Source organism: Chelonia mydas, chromosome 1, assembly GCF_015237465.2.
Source record: "Chelonia mydas isolate rCheMyd1 chromosome 1, rCheMyd1.pri.v2, whole genome shotgun sequence".
NCBI classification, from domain to species: Eukaryota; Metazoa; Chordata; order Testudines; family Cheloniidae; genus Chelonia; species Chelonia mydas.
Window position 1 is genome coordinate 330,371,779 of NC_057849.1, and position 20,180 is coordinate 330,391,958.

General features: G+C 42.7%; 1 long non-coding RNA gene across 1 annotated transcript in view; it reads right to left on the reverse strand.

Annotated features, from left to right (window-relative positions):
- LOC119565285 overlaps positions 1–18,193 on the reverse strand; it is a 33,010-nt gene extending 14,817 nt beyond the window's left edge. Inside the window, exons 1-2 of the long non-coding RNA XR_005223908.2 lie at positions 18,119–18,193; positions 13,590–13,674 (exon numbers count right to left, since the gene is read on the reverse strand). This is a non-coding gene — a long non-coding RNA (uncharacterized LOC119565285). The remainder of the gene's footprint in view (positions 1–13,589; positions 13,675–18,118) is intronic.
- Between the last annotated feature and the right edge of the window lie 1,987 nt (positions 18,194–20,180).

A 20,180-nucleotide genomic window follows, 5' to 3' on the forward strand; every position in this document is an offset into this window, starting at 1 on the left:
GACTTGGGCTTTCATGGCTCAGGCTGTGGAGCTGTAAAATTGCTGTGTAGACATTTGGCCTTGGGCGGGAGGCCGAGCTCTGTGAGGATCCTGGGAACTACAGGCCAGTCAGCCTCACCTCAGTCCCTGGAAAAATCATGGAGCAGGTCCTCAAAGAATCAATCCTGAAGCACTTACATGAGAGGAAAGTGATCAGGAACAGTCAGCATGGATTCACCAAGGGAAGGTCATGCCTGACTAATCTAATCGCCTTTTATGATGAGATTACTGGTTCTGTGGATGAAGGGAAAGCAGTGGATGTATTGTTTCTTGACTTTAGCAAAGCTTTTGACACGGTCTCCCACAGTATTCTTGTCAGCAAGTTAAGGAAGTATGGGCTGGATGAATGCACTATAAGGTGGGTAGAAAGCTGGCTAGATTGTCTGGCTCAACGGGTAGTGAGCAATGGCTCCATGTCTAGTTGGCAGCTGGTGTCAAGTGGAGTGCCCCAGGGGTCGGTCCTGGGGCCGGTTTTGTTCAATATCTTCATAAATGATCTGGAGGATGGTGTGGATTGCACTCTCAGCAAATTTGCGGATGATACTAAACTGGGAGGAGTGGTAGATACGCTGGAGGGGAGGGATAGGATACAGAAGGACCTAGACAAATTGGAGGTTTGGGCCAAAAGAAATCTGATGAGGTTCAATAAGGATAAGTGCAGGGTCCTGCACTTAGGATGGAAGAATCCAATGCACCGCTACAGACTAGGGACCGAATGGCTAGGCAGCAGTTCTGCGGAAAAGGACCTAGGGGTGACAGTGGACGAGAAGCTGGATATGAGTCAGCAGTGTGCCCTTGTTGCCAAGAAGGCCAATGGCATTTTGGGATGTATAAGTAGGGGCATAGCGAGCAGATCGAGGGACATGATCGTTCCCCTCTATTCGACACTGGTGAGGCCTCATCTGGAGTACTGTGTCCAGTTTTGGGCCCCACACTACAAGAAGGATGTGGATAAATTGGAGAGAGTCCAGCGAAGGGCAACAAAAATGATTAGGGGTCTAGAGCACATGACTTATGAGGAGAGGCTGAGGGAGCTGGGATTGTTTAGTCTGCAGAAGAGAAGAATGAGGGGGGATTTGATAGCTGCTTTCAACTACCTGAAAGGGGGTTCCAAAGAGGATGGCTCTAGACTGTTCTCAATGGTAGCAGATGACAGAACGAGGAGTAATGGTCTCAAGTTGCAATGGGGGAGGTTTAGATTGGATATTAGGAAAAACTTTTTCACTAAGAGGGTGGTGAAACACTGGAATGCGTTACCTAGGGAGGTGGTAGAATCTCCTTCCTTAGAGGTTTTTAAGGTCAGGCTTGACAAAGCCCTGGCTGGGATGATTTAACTGGGACTTGGTCCTGCTTCGAGCAGGGGGTTGGACTAGATGACCTTCTGGGGTCCCTTCCAACCCTGATATTCTATGATTCTATGATTCTATCCCACCTTGGAGGGTCCTAGAACTCGGGCTCCAACCACAGCCCGGAAGTCCCCACAGGAATGAAACAGACCGGGAGCCCAAGCCCCGCAAATCCAAGCTGTCTGGCACAGGCCAGCCGTGGGTGTCTAGTTGCTGTGTAGACAGACCCTTAGTGACCTGAAGCAGATCACTTCACCTCTCAGTGCTTATGTCTACACAGAAGATGGGAGGTGTCATTCCCAGCTTGAGTAGGCATACATGCACTAGCTCTGCTCAAGGTAGCACCCTCTAAATAGCGGGATGGCCGAGGCAACCCAGGAAAAGGCTTAGACTCACTGCCTGAGTAGCACCCAAAGGGTTGGGTGATCAATAATGGAAGCAAGTTGGAATTTTATTAAAGCAGAAGTCTGAGCAGCTATGGATAACACTGGTAATTATTTCAGCTAAGGAAACAGCCATTTTATCCAAGCTTCCAACACAGCTATATAAAATATGTTTTTGCAAATGTACTTGGCCCTCTGGTCATCCTAAAAATACTCAGTAGATGAAATGAAGACACAAGGCAAAGCATGAACTGAAGACAGGAATTCTTATTACACTGAGAAGTTCTGTAAGAGTTGCTTTATGTATCAGAATACTGTATATTTCCTCAGGCTCTGGGGGAAAAAAGAACCAAACAGCTTTGTTCTTTTCAGTTATTTTGAAACAAATATCATGCCCTGGCTAAACACATCAATTGCTGGTTTAGAAAGATTAGAGAGGGTCCGGGCAGCAAGAAGAGGCAGGTTCAGATCCAGATTTTGGATCCTACTACCTGGAGTTCAGGGTGCATGGATTAGGGATTCTCACTGTGATAACACTTTCACCCCTCAGTAGAATATTATCTTGCACTTATAACATACAGAACCTTTCACCCTAAACATTTTCACACAGGAATCATTTCCTGCACCACCAAAATGTAGCCATCTCTGCACGGCAATATCACACAGCAGTTTAGGACAGGAAGTGGCGAATACCTTATGCAATGTAAAGCATATTGGGGACATTAAGTAGACCTGATGAATCCTGTCAAATTCCAGTTCAGACAATTAGGTTGCCTTTTAGGTAGGCAAGAGGTAAAGTTTTGTTTGGAATTGGGGCACAAATCCCATTCTAGTGTGGTGTCTTTAATGACCACTTGTAACCAGGCCTTGGTTGTAAGGGAAAGAGAACACCTCTGGAAGAACAGTGGTCCTGAGTACCCTGCTGTGCTATTTATGTGGCACTGATTCAGAGGGAAGAGTTGGGGTGTGGGCCTGTAAGCAAAGGAAAATGTTATATTGAGATAAGAGCTTATCTGGACTTGGGGTGCGTTATGTGCCCAATCTGCATGTACTAGGGCAAGGATTTAACGTTCTTAAAGTGTTGCACAGTCCTCAGCACATTGTCTGCTATCAGATAACCATGAGTAGAGCCAGAGATTCCTAGACTGGCTGTTGTCCAGTTTCAGGGAGTTGGGAAGGGGCAGGACTGACATGACCAGTTAGCCAGTCTATGCTGCTGTAGTACTGGCTTCTCATGGAGCTAATGCTGGAGGGAGCTGCCAGGGGGCCAGAAAGCAGAAGGGGTGATTACAGATACCGGAGAAGAGGAAGCAAGGAGAAGTAAGTCACTGAGGGGTATGAAATGCAGAAACGATGTGAATGGATCTAAGGATCAGGGAACAGGACCATATTGGGACTCCTACTTCTGTTTTTTCCCAGAGCTCTGCAAAATCTTCTGCAACACTCAACAGCTAAACATTTCCTGAAGGAACTATGTGTTGCTGGAGGTCTTCCAAGCTATGAGCCAAACCATCCCTGATTACCTTGTGAGATCTGAAAGGGTAACAGTTCAAAAAGGTATGAAATACTATTCCACTTCCATTCAAACACATACTTTCACTAATACAGAAGTTGCTGGAGAAGACTAGGCAGGAGATATGAGTGCCTTCTTGTTAGTCAGGTAATGGCACCTTGAAAATAAATTTTACTGAGCTAGACCTATGTATCAGGAAGAGAGATCAGATGTTTGCTGCAAAACAGCATCTTTGGCAACAAGAAAACAGAAATACATATTTTATTTTATTTTATTTTATTTTAATATGCAATTGCTGCAAGATGAGTTAACAGGAAACAGAATAGAGATAGAAAATGAGGAAACAGATTTTTAACCTCTGGCTATTGCTTCCAGAAGTTAATACATTTTCTTTTTAATTAAAAACTCTTTTTAATCTGAGGTTTGTCACTGAGCCTGTTTTCTCCCCTCTACAACAGATCTTGGCTGTGGATGCGACAATCACTGTTCTGTGCTAACCATGCTAATGTTCTCTGAAATAGGGCTGGTTGGAAAACAACAATTCTGTTTTGCCAAAAAATTGGGCTTTCAAAGTCCTGATGCAGAATGAATACAGATTTTTCAAAAATGTTTGTGAAAAAGGAAAATACTCTGGTGATGAGGGTATTCAAGAGGGATGTAGGAGATCCTGGTTCAAGTCCCTGCTCTGATTCAGAGAGTCAATCTCAATTTCTCCTGTTGGGATTTTTCCATTTTGTATAAATCATCATTGGCTAGAGACACAGAGATTGACTCGATAGCCCTGGGGTTAGGAAATCTGCCTGATTTTCAGTCAGGACTTGAACCCAGGTCTCCTTCTGAGCTACTCTGGTTTTAATCTCTCTCTAAATTACATCATGGACCTGAGAAACCTTCCTGAGGAAAGTTGAATCAAAAGAGATACATTTTTGCCAGTATTCAGAATAGTAGCCGTGTTAGTCTGTATCCGCAAAAAGAAAAGGAGGACTTGTGGCACCTTAGAGACAAACAAATTTATTTGAGCATAAGCTTTCGTGAGCTACAGCTCACTTCATCGGATCATTTTTGCCAGTAGTTTGTTTCAACAATTTCTGACAAAAAAAGTCAAAAATTCCCCAACTAGCTTTACTCCTGACAGACCAATGCTGTTCACTGATACAACAGCTGCTTTTGCTCCAATCTCTGTTCCAGGCCTTGCTCAGATTCCAAGTCCTAACCCTGAACCATGTTCAGAGGAGGAGAATTCGGTAGCACATGCCTATTTACATTTAAAATCCTACGCTCGAGTGAAGTGATTAGATCAGTCACTAGAGAGTGACCCAAGCAACTATAACAACCTACCACCTTAACAGCTAATTCCTTTAACTAGGATGCGATTGGATTTGGGGTTCTGAAGGCATGAAGGGAAAGCCCTGCCAACGTTGATGTCAGTGGTATCTTTGCCATTGACTTCAATGGGACCTGGATTTCACTCATGAGATTCAGTCTCCGATGAGGACCATGGTATCAGTGCATATACATCAATAATTCCTTAAGCATATATCAAGTTATACTGGCTGCAGCAGACAATGCACGGCACCACCTGAAGTTAAAGTTGGACCAATGCCTATGGGTCCTTTTCAGTTGCTTGTAACTCTGTCTTACCTTTTCATCAGAAATTTAGCAGGCTTGTTCTCAAGCGAGCTATGAATTTTTCTGGAAAGCTTAAGCCTGAATTGATTCAGCATTTTTCAAGAACCAAGAGTGACCAAAAAATTACATTTTGCACTAAAACACTTTTTTGCTACCTTATTTCAAATGTCCCTGGGATGCAAATGGTGGTTGACAGAAATTTCAAGTCTGTCAGGAAAATGGTACCTTAGTCACAGGTGTGTTTTTTTGGAATCTATGTGAAGTGACTATTTGTCACAATTATAAAGGGCTTTTATAATTTACTTTGTGCAAGTGCATTATATTGTGTAATGTGATTTTTATAGGTCTGATGGTGCTCTGTTGGTTTTATGCATACACACTTAGCTTTGGAAACACTGCAGGCACTTCTGAGCATTTCTCTAATAATTACAAAAGGAAGGAAGCACAGTTCCAAAGAAATCCTCCCTTTTGCCTTACAATAGGTTTTGCATGTGTATGGAAGGTCTCTAAAGAAAAACTGCCTTTCTTCATGTGATAAGAAGTATGTAGAGAGTGAAGCAAAAGTTCTGTCTCATTGACTTGTTGTTGACAGAACAAGGAGCAGTGCTCTCAAGTTGCAGTGGGGGCAGTCTAGGTTGAATATTAGGAAAAACTATTTCACTAGGAAGGTTGTGAAGAACTGGAATGGGTTACCTAGGGAGGGGGTGGAATCTCCATCCTTAGAGGTTTTTAAGGCCCAGCTTGACAAAGCCCTGGCTGGGATGATTTAGTTGTGCTTGGTCCTGCTTTGAGCTGGGAGTTGGACTAGATGACCTCCTGAGGTCTCTTCCAACCCTAATATTCTATGATTCTAGGATATGATTCTATGACTGCACGGTACTACACATATAACTGCCTGGAAAAGAGTTGTACATGGTAGAATTACTTTGTTTCTTCATTTTTAGTTTTTAAAAACATAGGAAATTGCATTAAAATATATTAAACAGTTAAGTTTGCTAAGTGAAGCACTCAGTCCAGAACCAACGATTAAGGCTGCCAGAAGAACCTTAACTCTGTCACTAGGGTCTTATTACATGATCACATATTATCCTTTCCACAGGGTCCCTGCCTCACTCAGCTTGCTTGCTGGACAGAGAATGTTGTATTGGGACTGGTCTGGAGCCCAGAACATCTTTCCCTGTTGAAGTGGCAGGTAGTATTAGCCCTTCCACCCTCACTGTAGCTGAATGGTGTAGAGAGAATTAGGTGGGGGTGCATTGAAAAATATAACACTCTAGTGATTATGGCACTGGACTGTGACTCAGGAGATCTGGGGTCTTTTCCTCCTTTTGCCATAGACTTCCTATGTGACTTTGGGCAAGTTACTTAATCTCTCAGGTTGACTATGAGAGATGTGGATAATGCTTCATTACCTTAAAAGGGTATTGAGGATTAGTTCATTGTCTGAGACATGTTCTGATGGTACTAGCATGAGCAGCAGTGGGGGGAAAGATATAAAAAAGTAAAAGATTTCTTACTGCAGAACTGGACTTGTGTGTAGTTAGTAAGGTATAAGGTCACACTGGAGGATAACAATAGAAAGAAAGTTTACAGCAGCCTCACGCACTGTGCAGTGATCATCTTGTGTATGGAAGGACCGAGGGGATCTGCAGAAAATGAGATCACTTAGTAAAATATTATCACACTGCATGTGCAAAAGGGGAATGTAATGGTAATGAGAGTTGTTTTGTTTAAAGCAGACAGGCTGTTCATTTTATTTTCCCCTGACATTTGCTTGCGATGCCTTCTTTCTCCAGGCTACAAAAACATACTAAACTGGAGATGTAACACAAATGTTTATCCACTGGGTGAGGTTTTAAAACTATATCAATACAGAAGTGATCCAAATTTCCCTTCCTAGTATGAAAGAACAAATAATAAAGTAATGAACATGGATCTCATTTCTACTAATACCAAACACATGGATAGGCACAAGAGATGGCATGGATTTGCAGGCAGCTTTTAACACACGTGTAGCATGTAGGTGGTACATGCATGACACAGCCTGAGTAAACTTAAGAAGGATAGCTCTCAAGTCTCCACATTCCCTGACATTGGTTGTTCCAAATTCGTTATGGCCACTCTGCTCAAATACTTTGAAAAGGAAAGTTTAAATATCATCCTGCCCCAGTTACACACAATTAGGGCCATATGTTACTTCAGAGTGACATTGCATAGGCATTGATAGCCCTGATGGAAGCTTCCATATCAAATTTAGTCTCTGTGGTGCTCTATGGTATGCCCCACCCCTACCACAACGAGCAGGTCTCTATCTCCGCAAGTTGTGAGCAGGTGCCTTAGATGGTCTCTGAAAAAGGACATGGAGTGTGATCACTACCACAGAACAGTGTAAGATGCAATGGAACTGCAGACCTGAACCCTCAAAATGAGCACAAGTTAATGCTGGAACGATGGCAAACCCTGTCCTCTTTGGCATCTGCACACAGTTCGTCAAGACTCTGGATACCATGGATCAAACTGACCATTAGAAAATCCACTGAGTAGTGCCCACTTCTGTCTCCAGTAAAATTGCCCCCCTCATGGTCTAGTGTCACACTACACGCAGCCTGCCTCTCTTTTCCCTCTCTTCAGGACCTTTAAGAACTCTCACTCCAAAGGTAATTAAATTACTCCCCTTTGGGGCCCCAGTGTATTTAGTCTTCTGGGTACACACTAGTCCTCCAGGCCCCTACCCTCATTCACTGTCTCTCTCCCCTTAGGCAGAGAGTTCCCAGCCCTCCTTCCCAGAGCTAGGTCCTATCACAATCACTCCCAGAGTTGCCTGGCTGGAGTTCAGCCTCCTGGGTCTGACTACTCAACTCACCGAGTCTCGGGTCTTTCCTTCAGGAACCTCTCACTCCCTGCAGGTTCCTGAGCTTCCCCATTCCTGCTGCCCTTTATAAGGGAATCCTCTGTCCTCCATCAGGCCCCATCCAGGCTGTTAACAGGGCACAGGTAGGCTGGAGCAGTTCTTTCAGTAAGCAGGGTTGGCTGGCCCCAGGCCTCCAACCCCTAAGGGGCAAACCACTGTGCTATAGCTCCACTGTGTTACCAACACATAAATGTACTATGTGCAGGTTTAGCTACAACAGAAACCAAGATATCTGCAGAAACACGGTTCTCTCAATATTGGGCTCATAGTTTAACTTGAGGGTTGTCTATGGGTGTGTCAAGACCACAGCCGGGAGGTGTAATACCCAGTTCACATAGACATACATGTCACATGGACAGCAGCCTGGCCCAGCCACCCACGTACATATCTAGGATCAGATGGGATTATACTCAAGTGGCTGGCCTGATCCGCTACCACCACACTGCTATTTTACTTAGCATGCTCGCTCAAGCAGTGCTACTATGTATGCGTCTACCCGAACTGCGAATGACACCTCCCAGCTGCTGTGTAGACATAACCTCCATTTATAGTAGGGGTGGGTATATCTTCCCATGCAGAATGAAGCCTGACACACCTCTGACTTTATCACCAGGGCATCTAAGCACATGTCCATTATAGATGACTTAGATATGGGGCCATTCATTGTACCCAATCACTCATTTATTTCAATGGCAGTTTTAGGTGCTCAAGTAAACCAAGAGCCTGATCTTTTATTCCACATTGAATGAAATTGTCATATTGATATGAGTATGACAGACAAACAAGGCTGGTTTTTGGTGCAGCCTGGTATTTTGCGTCAGACTTTCTTTGAGTCAGTTGACAACAGACAGAATGCTACACCCGCTAGGAAAGGTAAGTCAGATTTCCACCTCTTTGGAATATCAAGAGAACATTGCAAATTAGGGAAAGTTTTCTGAGAAAGAAATTTCTGGACTCAGTCAGCAGACTCTGCTAGTTTCCATGCATTCATCATATATGCCTCAGTTTCCCCATCCGTAGTATGGGGAAAACAACAGTATCCACCTTTGTAAAGTGCTTCAAGATCTACTGATGAAGAGGGCTATATAAGAGATGGGTACAATTATTATTAGTCGATTTGTCAGTATTGATTGTTTTATTTCACATGTCCATAAAAGGAACAATCACATTACTGGTGGGTTAAATTAATAGTTTGAGTATGAATATAAATGTATGACCCCCCCAGACTGATCAGAGCTGGGCTTAGTTTTCAGCTACAGCATACTAAGATTATTTATTCAGGCACAATTTTATCAAAGATGGCCTGTTTCTAAACAGTGGTTCATGGTAAGAATAATAGCTCTAAAGCTGTAAGACTATATGGCTCCAGATGTACTGGATAATTAGTCTCTTTCTGTCTGCATGTGTAACTCTCACCAATGACCAATTTAAGATTTTTTGAGAAAAAGTAAAGACATTTGTTTTGTTCTCCCATCTCACCCACCCCATTTTAAAACTGGTAAGGTGTGGGAGGCAACAGGACACATAAGATGACTGCAAAGTGAGTATTTTAAAGGTGTGGGGGGTTAAGTTTGTTAAACTATTTTTCACATAATATGTTGGAAAAACATTTTCAAAATTTCAAACAGTCTAAAAAAAATGTCCATTAAAAACCAAAACCTCACCACCATTTTCCAAGCAGCTCTATTTTGAGCACAATGGGAAAGGAGAGCCTGACAGCCAGGTTATATTCATATTTGAATTCAAGTCTAAATATTGTCCCAAAATCCAAAATAAATACAACTATTAATAGCTTCTGTTTAGTGGGGAGAGAAAAGCAATTTATATATTGATACCTCATTAAGTATGTGTATTTCTGTCATGCTACATATCTCTGGTGTGTCCAAAATACACCATGAGTGCTTTAAGATGTGAAGTATAATGTGTATATTTTCCCTTCAAAGGGCATTAGTGAGAGTTACAGCACCAGTGGGACATATGATCTTTATAGACTTTGATCTAGTTCAGTACAATCATTTTCTATAGCAAGAATATTTCACCTTTCAAAGGCAATCTGTACAAATGGAAAAGGCTAAAACTGCAAATCAGCTGTAAAAAACAAAAACTTCAACACAGAAATAACCCTATTCCATAGCAATGTTTTAAACTGTTAACATGTTTATACTCGAATATGACACAGATTAATCGGTTCTCAAACTTCAGTGCATTGTGACTCCTTTCTAACAACAAAAATTACTACATGACCCCAAGGCAAGGAACTGTTCGAGCCCAACTGCCCCAGGTGGGGGGCCAAAGCAGAAGCCAAAGGAATTCAGCCCCGGGCAGGGGGCCTGTAACCTGAGCCCCACTGCCCAGGGCTGAAGCTCAAGCCCAAGCCCCACTGGCTGGGGCTGAAGCTGTTCGGCGGTGAAGCTCAGGCTTTAGCTGTGGGCCCCAGCAAGTCTAATGCCAGCCCTGCCGACCCCATTAAAATGGAGTCACGACCCACTTTGGGGTCCCAACACACAGTTTGAGAACCGCTGGTCTACAATGACAGGTTTAAATATAGGTTGAATAGGCAGTCTGGAACAGAGGATAATATGAGGTAGGAGGTATGCAGTCATGTCCTGGGGATATCCCCTGCAGATTCCTGAGCAGTTTAGTTGGTGCTGTGAGAATACTCATGCAGTTCAATAAAGCTCACAGTTATGTACTTTGTAAGAGTATCTTGATTTAAGTAGCAGCCAGCAACTGGGTTTACAACGTTCACCTGATACTTGCATTTAAGACAACCAATTAAAAAATAATGACTGTATCCTAAAACCACAAAGGAAATCTGCAAGAGCAGTTCTATCTTCAATCAAATAAACATGAAAGCATTGAAAATTAATCTCCTATCATGCAAGATGAAATATGCTAGAAATCAGTTTGTGACCCTAAAAAGTTTTAAAACAGATTGCTGTAGTCAATGACTATATTATTTTTAGTGAACATAAAGAACATATTTTAAAAGAAAAGAAATGAGCAAATCTGGGGGATGAGATGTGGTTTAGGTAATGGGATGTGTAGCCAGTCACTGTTAGGCCATTAGAACATAGGAATGGGCATATTGTGTTAGATCAATGGTCCCATTTAGCCAGTATCCTGTCTTCCAACAGTGACTGGGTCAATGCTTCAAAGGGACTGAATTGTTGAGTGATCCATCCCTGGTGATCCAATCACAGCTTCTGGTAGTCAGAGGTTTAGGGACACCCAGAGCATGGGTTTGTGTCCTTGACCATTTTGGCTAATAGCCATTGATGGACCTATCCTCCATGAATTTATCTAATTCTTTTTTGAACCATTTATACTTTTGGCCTTCACGATATCCCCTGGCAACGAGTTCCACAGTCTGACAGTGTGCTGTGTGAAGAAGTACTTATGTTTGTTTTAAACTTGTTGCCTATTAATTTCATTGGGTGACCCCTGGTTCTTGTGTTATGTGAAGGGAGGGGCATGCACAATAGGGGCCAAGTAGGGACACGCCCCCACCCACAGAAATCAGAGAATCACAGAAGATTAGGTTTGGAAGAGACCTCAGGAGAACAACTAGTCCAACCCCCTGCTCAAAGCAGGACCAACCCCAACTAAATCATCCCAGCCAGGGCTTTGTCAAGCTGGGCCTTAAAAACCTCTAAGGGTAGAGATTCCACTACCTCCCTAGGTAACCCATTCCAGTGCTTCACCCACCCTCCTAGTGAAATAGTTTTTCCTAATATGTAACCTAGACCTCCCACACTGCAACTTGAGACCGTTGCTCCTTGTTCTGTCATCTGCCACCACTGAGAACAGCCTAGCTCCATCCTCTTTGGAACTCCTCTTCAGGTAGTTGAAGGGTGCTATCAGCCCCCCTCATTCTTCTCTTCTGAAGACTAAATAAGCCGAGCTCCCTCAGCCTCTCCTTGTAAGTCATAGAATCATAGAATATCAGGGTTGGAAGAGACCTCAGGAGGTCATCTAGTCCAACCCCCTGCTCAAAGCAGGACCAATCCCCAATTTTTACTCCAGATCCCTAAATGGCCCCCTCAAGGATTGAACTCACAACCCTGGGTTTAGCAGGCCAATGCTCAAACCGTAAGTCATGTGCCCCAGCCCCCTAATAATTTCCGTTGCCCTCCACTGGACTCTCTGCAATTTGCCCACATCCTTTCTGTAGTGGAGGGCCCAAAACTGGACGCAGTACTCCAAATGTGGCCTCACCAGTGCTGAATAGAGGGGAATACTCACTTCCCTCGATCTTCTGGCAATGTTCCTGCTAATCCAGCCCAATATACCGTTAGCCTTCTTTGCAACAAAGGCACATTGTTGACTCATATCCAGCTTGTCATCCACTGTAATCTCCAGGTCCTTTTCTGCAGAACTGCCGCTTAGCCAGTCGGTCCCCAGCCTGTAGCGGTACATGGGATTCTTCTATCCTAAGTGCAGGACTCTGCACTTGTCCTTGTTGAACCTCAGCAGATTTCTTTTGGCCCAATCCTCCAATTTGTCTAGGTCACTCTGGACCTTATCCCTACCCTCCAGCCTATCTACCTCTCCCTGCAGCTTAATGTCATCCGCGAACTTGCTGAGGGTGCAATCCATCCCATCATTCAGATCATTAATGAAGATGTTGAACAAAACCGGCCCCAGGACCGACCCCTGGGGCACTCCGCTTGATACGGCTGCCAACTAGACATGGAGCCAATGATCACACTCGTTGAGCCAGACGATATAACCAGCTTTCTATCCACCTTATAGTCCATTCATGCAATCCATACTTCTTTAACTTGCCAGCAAGAATACTGTGGGAGACTGTATCAAAAGTTTTGCTAAAGTCAAGGTATATCATGACCACCACTTTCCCTATATTGACAGAGCCAGTGATGTCACCATAAAAGGCAATCAGGTTGGTCAGGCATGACTTGCCCTTGGTGAATCCATGTTGACTGTTCCTGATCACCTTCCTCTCCTCCAAGTCTTCAAAAGGGATTCTTTGAGGACCTGCTCCATGATTTTTCCAGGGACTGAGGTGAGGCTGATCAGTCTGTAGTTCCCTGGATTCTCCTTCTTCCCTTTTTTAAAGATGGGCACTACATTTGCCTTTTTCCAGTCATCCGGACCTCCCCCAATAGCCATGAGTTTTCAAAGATAATGGCCAATGGCTCTGCAATCATATCAGCCAACTCTCTCAGCACCCTCAGACGCATTAGATCCAGCCCCGTGGACTTGTGCATGTCCAGCTTTTCTAAATAGTCCTTAACCTGTTATTTCACCACTGAGGGCTGCTCACCTCCTCCCCATGCTGTGCTGCCCAGTGCAGCAGCCTGGGAGCTGACCTTGTCTGAGAAGACTGAGGTAAAAAAAGCATTGAGTACTTCAGCTTTTTCCACATCACCAGCAGGAGTGCAGAACTCCTCTGGCCCCAGCTTTGTTTTTGTGATCAGGGTACCAGAACTACATGCAGTATTCAAGGTGTGGGCATACCACAGGTCGCCTGTTCAAATCCAGCCCTGGTCAACAATCACCAGAACTCATGATGACTGTGGTCAGTGCAAAAGGAGATGATGGATTTACTTCAGTTCCCAATGAGCAATTGCTGAACACAGACAATATATAAATGGGGATCTGCTTAAGGAAACAAGCCAGCACTACAGTTAGAACCTTGTCAGCCTTAGTAGGAAGGCCAGACTGAATAGACATAAAGATACCCTCTCTCACCTCATAGGTGGTCAATCTAAATTATAAAATGGAGGTGGTGTGAGAAAACTTACATTACTGCTGCTATGCTGTATCTTGTCTGTGGAGAAATGAAGATTTCCATCTCCAGGCCCATCTTTGAACCCATTTCCAGGAGCACTGCATTTAGTAGAAATAATTTTCAAATAATAGGTTTCAAAAACTGAGATCTGTAAACTTTTACGTCTAAGTCACAACCACAGAAAACCAAATAAACAAACAGAAGAAACCACTATGCTCGCTGGCAGAGCCTGAGATGGCCATAATGTGGAATTAAAAGTGTTCAGCACAGCAACTAGGGTTTTGCAATAGGAAATGATGATGCAAAAGAGTTATAATGAGCTATGAAAAAATCCAAGGCTTTGTCACGCCCTACAGGCTTCCATCATTTTATTCCACTTAAAGGTGGGGAGGGAGACGCAGTGCTCAAGACCTACAGAACTCCTGAGGTCCATGTAGCCCAAGAGGACAAAAAGTGCTTGGCCTGTGCACCTGCACTAACTGCCCTGCCCCCTAACAGTGCTGTTGCTACAGGAGCCAGTCTGTCATTAACTCTCCTGCCGCCTTTCAAACCTTTATGAGGCGGAGTTTCCACAGCGCAAAGAGAGAGAGCAGATAAATGAACGCTGACCCTCAAAAGCCTACTCCATTTCACACCACCAGGGCTCTTTCATGATGGCCCTTATGTCTGGACCAATATTGGTGCAGAACTGGAAATCTAAGGCCCTGACCCTGCAATCAGATCTGCACAGGGAGATCTCTACTGAATTCAATAGGACTCTGTGCAGGCAAGAAGGTTTGCAGCTGCATGAATTAGATTGAAGCTTAGATTGAAGGATCGGGGTCTTTAACAGTATAGGACGAGTGATGCACAATGATTTCCATGGAATTATAAGTGCTTATTATCATGCAAGTTTGCTTCTCTAAAAATTAAGTGCTAGCGAATATGTTAAGTTACTCAGGGACCACAGAAAAAAGCTTTGAATTTCAGGAATGTGGCCACAGAGCAGCCTGACCCTAGTTGAATAATTAAAAGAGAGAAGGCAGTTTTCAGTGTCTGCTGTGAGACAGATGACTATCACTCTTGTACAACTGATGATTATCTTCACTTCCAGGCCTCATGTATTAAAGATCATTATGGGGGAAAATGAGAAAAATACGATTTTTCATTGCCAAGCTCTTCACCACTCAAGATTCCTACCAATTAAACAGTAGCAACATCATGTGCTTGTGTACACAGTAACTGAAAGATTAAAGCTTCCATTACTAAAATTTAGTAGGGGTGGTTTTCTTGGGCAGACCCACTGTGCAGAGATATTATTATACTGACCAACCAGACAACTGTAGGTATTGAGCAAATGGCAGCTGTATGCAATTTATGAAATCATGTGGATGGAAGGAGCTGGCTGTGCTTTTGAGCTCTCTTCAGTAGAGACATTATTAGGCTTGTCCTGAAGCTTAAGGAAATGCAAGCCGTATTTGTAGGTAATAATGGCTGTGAATAAGTGGAAAGGCAACAGGGGAGAAAATGTTCTCATGGGGATTTTTATATAGCCAGATGGGGGCAAATCCATATGATATTTCACTCACTTACTGTCAACCAAAAAAACCACAGAAGCTGGTTTTAAAATTCCTAAATGTATTCAGATTAGAAAATACTTAACCGGTCTCTTATCTGCATCAGCAACTTGTCCAACCTAATGGCGCCTGTTATCATTCTTGTAAGCCTGTGTCTGGAAGCCTGTCCTTTATAAACCTGTTTTTCAGGTGTTTATAACCCTGCTGTTAAGAGTCTGTTGTGGGCTCAGATGTAGCTTAAGGCATTTTAGCTGAGGAAAGCATTAGAAAGAGTTACATGCTCCCAATGCTTTAATTTCGTTACAGGGACATGAAATATCACTGAATCCTACTGGTTTGGGAATAGTTTTCAGGCTATTAACTAAAAAATGAAGCAATTTTAAAAAGCAAAGATTCGTAGGCTATTAGGGCCTGGTGCAAAGAGGTACTAGCTCCTTCATAACCATGGACGTCAGCAGGAGGTGAGAAAGTTGAGCTACCACAGGGCATATTTCCAATTTACTGAGCTCTTTTGAAAATCTGGCCCTGATTGTAGGCACAGAACACTTGAAGATCTAGCTCTACTGGTGTTTCCAAAGCCAAGGCACAAGTGCCTGAGATTGATTGTCTTAACTTGGGTTTTGCTAATTACTTTTAAGGGATTAGTTAAGATCCCCTGACACTCAGTATCCCAATATCTGTTGTACTAGTTCAGACATTCATGTCTAATGCACAGTGTGGAACAGACACCTCTCATAGACGCATAGACTTTAAGGTCAGAAGGGACCATTGTGATCATCTAGTCTGACCTCCTGCACATCACAGGCCACAGAACCTCGCCCACTCACTCCTGTAACAGACCCCTAATCTCTTGCTGAGTTACTAAAGTCCTCAACTTCTGCACAAAGCCAGAGTGATCAGCCTTTGTGACTATCACTCGGCAAGGGTTCAAAAGGGATGCAAAGAAACTCCTCAACTTGTAGGCTACAGATACGGCTGCAGTGGATGCTTACCATAACTCCAGCTAGTAGGCTTGAATAGCTTCTCTGAATCTCATATGCAAATTATGAGGGACAATGGATTTTCAGTCTCCTATCCCCCATATCCTGGCCTTCCCCCAAACCTGCCTCACATCCTGGCTGGCTTGAGGCAAGCACAGAGCTCCTTGTGTAACTCCCTTTCATAGCTAGTTCCCTTGAATTGCCCTTCTCAAACAAGTAATAACTGGATTAAGCAGGGCAAAAGGTCTTTTGGGAGCACTCCACATCTGGGTGACTTTCACCCATCGTGACCCAAGAATCATCATGACAGCAGGCTAACTAGAAGTGGAAGTTACACAAGTTAGCTTCCTACAGGAGTAGATAAACAGAACGGATCCCATTCTCTTGTTGGTATAAGCCGCCACAAGCTTCACCCAGTGCATAGCCAATAGGGACCTGTAAATTTTATTTTTCAGCTAAATCAGAGATTAAAATAAAGAACCCGGTGCCAAGGGGCACCACAAGGATTTGTGACACTGTTGAAGACATTGGAGTCATAAACCTCCATTGTCCTCTAACTTCAGCTCCTTATGTCTAATGTGTCATCTTCTCCCGATATCTGCTCCATTAGCTCAGTGGTTTGAGCACTGGCCTGCTAAACCCAGGGTTGTGAGCTCAATCCTTGAGGGGGCCATTTAGGGACCGGGGCCAAAAATTGGGGATTGGTCCTGCTTTGAGCAGGGGGTTGGACTAGATGATCTCCTGTGATTCCTTCCAACCCTGATATTCTATGATCTATCCTGAACTCCTATGCTATGCCAGTTGATGGGATACAGGGAAGTTTCAATTGCATAAGTAGGTGCAGAAAAACTAGCTAACTGGTTCAGAGAGCAGCTAATTTCAGATACCAACTTTTAAACAAGGTTACCATCTGCAATGTGCGTACTTATGGTGTGTGGACACTTTATCCACCGAGGACCGGACGCAGACAAAAAATTTGCTGTACAGAAAAATGCTATTCTAATCCACACAGAGCTGCAAACAAAAAGTCTTATGTTTGCACTAATCTATAGAGAGACTGAACATAGCTTTTGCCAGATGTGTGTGCACATCTCCTGTATGATGATGCAAACAACCTGAAAATAGCCATTTTTATTTGTATATGGGTTTAGAAAAGATTGATGGTACAAACAACTGTACATTTATTTTAAGATGAAAGATTGGTTTACATTCCAGTTCTTAAGTCACAGACTATAAGAGCTTCTCAGCAGGCCACATACTGTAGTTATCAGTGGGGTTACTTCCTTCTCTGGCTGTTTAAATATATGCTGTGTGTGTAATGCTGGAGTCAATCCATTTTTTATTTATTTATTTTTGTCAACAAACTGAAATTAGCCTTTAGAATTCAGGTCTTTAATTACAATGTTTTCTGCTCAGACAGGGAGAAACCAATGACCAATGAAAAGGGGAGAAGCCTTTGAAAAAGAATTTCAATCACATGGAATGTATTTGACTCACCTACATAAACGTATGATAATGGGCAGGGCAGAGTTAATATATGCTAAAATGTTTTCCACCTGTGATGACAGAATTGTACACCTTTTATGTGCACTGCAAATACAGTTTCAATTCTGCATTTTACCTGACGGAAAGATAAAATTGCAGATTTTTAATACTATAGCCAAAGAATGCATAGGATGGAACTGGGAGGGGGAAATGTGTTTCTGCTTTGCATGCTTTGAGTTCTTCTATCTCCCACGGAAATTAGTGAGTCGTTCCATTAACTTCGGTCTAATTTGGATCAGACCTTTTAAAATGAAGTAACTGTGATAACTTTTTGTAAGGGAATTTTGGATTACCACTAGTGAATTAATCATGGAATAGTACTTGATGTGACTGAAAGATAAAATCAGTGTTACACTATTTCACAGATGGCATGCAGTGCTATTGTTGATTGAAATATGATTCAAGAAGTTACAACATTTTGTCACTGTAATTAACTGAGTCATACCAAGTCTAAAACTCACCAGTAATTTGTCAGTATCCAAAATATGCTGTTTAGGTAAGAGAAGACTATTATTCATCATCCATTTAACTGAAAAACAATCAATGAAAATTTGAGAACAGTTACTTTTAACATTCAGCAGTTATTAAAGGCACATTTAAGGATACAATACTGAGAAAATTTGATTCTACATTCAGTGTTCATGATGGTACAGCTATTGTAGACATTCCACTCAATACACTATCACAATACTAGGTTTCTATAATGAGAAGGAATGCACAATTGTCTAAACAAGGCACACGGTACTGATGAAATAATACCAAAGAATGAAAGACTGTTGACCAAATGGTGTGTTTTAGAAGGGAGTTTACATTTCCCCTCAATTTTTACTAATAGAATCATAGAATATCAGGGTTGGAAGGGACCTCAGGAGGTCATCTAGTCCAACCCCCTGCTTGAAGCAGGACCAATCCCCAATTTTTGCCCCAGATCCCTAAATGGCCCCCTCAAGAATTGAACTCACAACCCTAGGTTTAGCAGGCCAATGCTCAAACCACTGAGCTATCCCTCCCCCTGATATAATAGTTCTATCCATTAGCACATCTCAAATAAGCATTCTCTCAAGACTGTAGTTTTTAATAAAAATGTTAATACATGCTTTTGTAGTTATTTCCAGTATTAGATTATTACATTTCATAATTTGACAAAGTAAGAGAAACTATATGTGATCTGAAAATTTTAACACATGAAGAAAGGCAAATTAGAAAAGGGTGGAATCATATTAACATGTGATACCTAGACACGGTTAGCTGGAATAGTTCCATGAGACAGAATCCAAGCTAACTTGATAGCTCTCCCCAGCTTTGGAGGAGGACTAAGTCAACCTTAATTTTGTCTTGTTATGAGCTTGACCATTGAGTTTGAGTCAATTAGGCCTAAAATAGCCATAGATTGTATATAGGAGGGATATAATTCTCCATTAAATTCCATAGGGTGATTAAAGAAAATAGCTGTAAGAAAACTATTTTCTATTAAGTTCTACAGGATATATATGAGAACTAGATTGCCAAGTGGGTGAATAAAGGAGGCAAAGTACAGGTACACCTCTGCCACAGCCCTTTAGCATCTGCTGCCGAGTGTGTAGCCAGAACGTAGGCCCTCAAACTTTCTGAATACAGCCAGTGCACAGGCCAGCACTTTCCTTGGTGGGGAAAGGCAAGGGAAGGGAGGAAAGCACATAACACCTCCAAAAAAGGATTGTAGGAGCCACTTCTCAGCATGCTTTCGGCGCATTCTGCCTGATACAGTTCCCTATGTGGACAGTGCCTCAGAAGACTGCAATTACCACCCCTCTACATATTCTGAATATAGCAATGGCTTTAAATGCCAGATCACAGACCTGAATATGTATTGTCAGAGTCATCACAGAAATAAATGAACTGTAGGTTAATAATTAAATCATTAGAGGTCTCCTCTCCCTCCACAATTAAAATAGTCTCCCATTGTTCACCCATTGTTCTTTAGCATATCAGATGAAGGAAAGAATCAAGCAAAAGCCCAGGAGTTGGAATGTGTAAGCAATATTCCATTTCTGGTCATATGTCATAGGTAGCTTGACAGACAGTAATGGATGCAATTGAGTTGCTCTCTAAATTACACTTCTACATTCCGTAACCATTGGCTTGTGAGGAGCTGAAAGTTGAGAAAGTCCAGATCAGCTAATGACAATTTCCTGCTTTTGACACTATTTGACTCTGAGTCAACAAAGGTTTTCTTCTATACGGTGGAAGTCTACAATTAGCTTGACAATATTAATTGAACACTTCCCCCTCAGAAGCTGAACCTTTGACACAGAAAATGTAATTGTGCATTGGCTTCCAGTGAGCAAAGGTTAATTAGCATGCAACAGATCTGGTTACATATGGACAAGAGCTAAAACTCAACCTTTTTTCGAAATCCACTTTAACATTAATTTCAGAAAATCATGAGAGGCCATGCATTAGACCAGGGTATCATTACCACTAAGGTCAGGTCGCTTTGCTAGGAGATCAAGCTTAAATTTTAGTTTCTGGCTAAGCCAGTGT